This window comes from Pteropus alecto, unplaced genomic scaffold (genome assembly GCF_000325575.1).
Source record: "Pteropus alecto unplaced genomic scaffold, ASM32557v1 scaffold38, whole genome shotgun sequence".
NCBI lineage: Eukaryota > Metazoa > Chordata > Mammalia > Chiroptera > Pteropodidae > Pteropus > Pteropus alecto.
In genome coordinates this window covers 3,304,419-3,308,412 of record NW_006442512.1, presented here as the reverse complement: position 1 = coordinate 3,308,412, position 3,994 = coordinate 3,304,419, and the positions used below count along the sequence as shown (strand labels likewise).

At 43.2% G+C, this 3,994-nt stretch overlaps 1 pseudogene; it reads right to left on the bottom strand.

Annotated features, from left to right (window-relative positions):
* Positions 1–3,303: 3,303 nt before the first annotated feature.
* On the bottom strand, positions 3,304–3,422 carry LOC112471740 (annotated as a pseudogene).
* Between the last annotated feature and the right edge of the window lie 572 nt (positions 3,423–3,994).

Below are 3,994 nucleotides of genomic sequence, written 5' to 3'. Positions count from 1 at the left end.
CCTTCAAAGATTTTATGTTGAAATCCTAATCCCCAATGTGACAATATTTGGAGATGGGGTCTTTGGGAGGTAATTAGGTCATGAGGGTGGAGCCCTCACGAATGGGATCAGTCTCCTCATAAGGAACATGGGAGAGCTTGCTTCTCTCTCTGCTCTCCACCATGTGAGGGTACAATGAGAAGGAGGCCATCTGTAAACCAGGAAGGTGACCTTCATCAAGAACTTGACCATGCTAATACCACAATCTTGGACTTCCAGACTCCAGAGCTATGAGAATTAAATATTGTTTAAGCCGGCCAGTCTATGGTGATTTGTTATAGCACATCGAACTAAGACTCCTAACTCTTCTTAGCTTAGGATGCTGTCTTTGTTTGCTTGGATTACTGCATTAATCTCCTAACTGGCCTCCTTGCCTCTGGTCTCATTTTCTATCCTGGCCACCATAGTGATCTCTGATGTGAATCATGCAAATCGTGAAATTTTATTGCTTGCTTTAGATTCTTTCATTCTACGCTTATCCCATTGGATGTAATCTAAATTCCCATGTGGCCCTTGCCTATTTGTCTGACTTAATTTTCTGTCACTTTGGACCAGTCAGGACTCTTTAAATTGCAAGGAACAGAAAACCCAACTCCGACTGACTTAAATAAAAAGGAAATTTATTGGTTCATGTAACTGAACGTACAGGGATAGATCTGGCTCAGCTTCAGGCATGGCTGGATCCAAGGGCTCAAGCAGTCATTAGAAAGCTGTTTCTATCTCTCGGCTCACTTTCTTCTTTATTGGTTCTATTCTCTGGCTGGCTTTTCTTCAATGTGGCAAGATAGCTGCCATAGCTCTGGAGTGCTACATCCTCTCAGGAGCAAATTCAGCAGAAAAGAGCATCCGTCTTACATTGGTGCTCAAGCAAAGTCCCAGGATTAGCTCTGGTTGGACCTGATTGGCTTGCCTTGGTTCAAGTGCCCATCCACTAACCAATCACAGTGATCAGAAGAAGATGATGTTCTGATGGTCTAAGTCTTGAGTCATGTGCCTGTCTCTGGAGTTGGAGTTAGAATCAACCTTTCCCAAAGCACATAGAATAACAATGGCTAAGGCAGCTTTCCAGAGGAAACATAAAGAACCAACTCTGGGAGATGTTGGAATGGGGATAGGGCAGGCCAACACTGACATGAACGCTCACTCTTGCTTGCAGGATCACTTCTCCTGTTGGCTCTCATTCCAGGTCTCTCTCTCAGCTGATTCCTTTTCTATCAAGTTGCAGCCTAAGTTCTACCCCTTCTGGGACACCTTCCCTAAACCCCCAGTGTGACCTGGATGCTCTTCCTCCCTCTGCACCCATGTCCCTTGCTTTGCAGCAATAGTGTTGATGCATCGTAACCTTGGGTTTTCATGTTTCTCTCTTCCAGACTGTGAGCTCCCTGAGTATAGGAACCTTTTCTTTACTTATTGGTATTGCCTGTACCTGGTACAGAGTCTGGTCTAGAGTGTCTGCCTTTTAAGAGTTGAATGAGAAAAGCTATAAGGAGAATGCAGATGTCACATGGCCCTTAATTCTACATACCATCAAGGTAGGAAGAATAGGCATCATCATGGATAACAAAATTGGGATCCATAAAGAGCTCAATAGCATGGAAAAATAGACGAGATATGCTAAGATGAACTAAAATAGGACGAAGTGTGGAGTCCTGTATTTAGGTCTAAAAAAGCATTTGTTTGGGTATTGGATGAGGGTGGTAGGAATATAAGGAAAAAAAAACCTAGTGTGGCTACTTAATGCTGCTATGATTTTAGGCCACAGTAGTGGAAATATACTAATCCTCCCACCTCTGATTCTTGGCATATACCATCATCATCAGTCCACACAGCCCTCTTTTTTGTTTTGTTCATTCTTTTTTCTCTTCTTTAAATCCTCCTCCCACCCTTCCTTCCATCCCTGACCTATGGATGTTGCCGTTTCCCCTTAAGAACTGGATCTCTGAAGGTGGGGCGTCTCCTCCCATAGCTCGAGGCGCGCTCCCGGGGTGCAAACCCAGGACCTTCTGCGCGTAAAGCAGACGTGCTAACACTGCACATGGAATCTCCCCTGTTTTGTTCGTTTTTAATTTACCTTTTCTCTTGCCAGTACTTGCCTGCCTAGAATACATTCTTCTTGTTTATATGTCTTATAAAGTGTGTGTTGCTGTTGTTTTAAATTTATATAAATGATATTATGTCGTAGAGCTCATTCTATCTCATTTTCCCCACTCAGCACTTTGTTGTTAAATTTCCATTCATGTTGCCATGAGTACATCAAGTTCATTGCTTCTAAATGCTGAATCTCTCCACATTTTACCTACCTACTCCCCTGGTAATGAACACTCAGACTGCTTTCAGCTTTTGCTAGTCATAGACAACTGCAGGCTCCTCGTGGCACATCTGTCCTAGATTTCTCATGACATCTTTTGGGAAGTCTCCTCCCAGCCATGATGTGCAGTGCCCTTCCCTTCTCTTTCTTCCACGATCAGTGAGGGCATCTCTGCAGCACTGCCTTGGACCTTCACAGCTCCTGGTATTTAGGCAGGTTTCCCTGGTCTGGTCTGGCCTGGCCATATACTGATCAGCCAGGTTCCCGTGTCCAGCAGCATGTAGCAGGCTCTGAATACAATCTGGTTTAATATTTAGTCAATTTGTGTAGTTCTCATGACTCTTTCCTGTATTATTGTGAACTGAATATCCAGCCAAAATACATATACTTCTAAGTCTGATGCTTATTCAGGAAAAAAACAGGAAGTTTGTCCAAGGACATAAAGTGTCCATAAAACCTTCATTTGGTGCTTACAAGGGCTGGTTTCATTGATAAAAGATTGTGCCAGCCTTCCTGATGGTACAGTGAGTAGTGCAGTAGCACAAGTTGAAGCAGAAATATCAGAAGCTTTATGAAAAGGAGAGTCACTCTCCTGGAAAGTGGTCTCTGCATTTCCACCTTGGTAAGATTGGTTGAGGTGCAGGACCTTCCAAGTGTGGCATCCTATTAGATTTCGGGATTTCAAGGACCGGTGAAGAAGTGTTTTTAAAAGGGGGAGGTAATACTAGGTTGAAATTTTAATTTTGTTAAATAAGAATGTAAAAAAAATTCCATCATTTCATGAAAGAAGGGAAGGACATTATCTAAGAATAAAGAATAGCCTTTTAAATGAGCACCTTTATTTTTATTTTTTTATTTTTAATTAAAAAAATCGTATTTAGGCAAGGCAACCCTCGGTTCACCTCACAAATTGCAAGGATCTTATCAGCTTACAATCTTTAATTTTTTAATTTTTACACCTACAGCACCTGGTCTTCCTAGGTGGTCTCCCATCCAAGTACTAACCAGGCCTGATCCTGCTTAGCTTCCGAGATCAGCTGGAATCGGGCTTGTTCAGGGTGACATGGCTGTAGACCAAGTGGAACACCTTTAGCTTAGGTGGAACACAGGTGTGACCGAGTCTCTGCTATTGCTGTGCCCACGCTGGAGCAGGAATCAGCATTTGATCACATCCCCCCAGAGTCAAATAGGACTCCGCAAATCACCAACAAGTGATGCAGATTTTACTGATGATTTACTTGCTGAAGCAATGGGACAGAAGACCTTGCGAACTGCAAGACAGAACTAAAGTCAAACACCCCTTGGACATCTCTGTTCTTTTAACCCCTGAATCTCTCTGTGGTGGCCAGTTGCCTCATCTTCATCTCATCATTCCTCATGCTGCCTCTGATGCAGGAGGAAGCTAATTTCCCCAAGTGGGGACTCAAGTCCTACACCAGAGAGAGGGTCCTTGCACAGGAAAGAATGCAAGTGTGCACTGAAGTTAGAGACATAAGGGAAGTTTATTAGAGAAGGAATAATGCTCCACAGACAGATGTGGTCTCCTCTCAAAGAGAATGAGAGAGCCCCTGAGTGTTCAAGGAATTCAATTTAAATCTGTTTTCCTTTCAGGGTGTGGGTACGCAGTGTTAAAGGCTTGGGGAAATT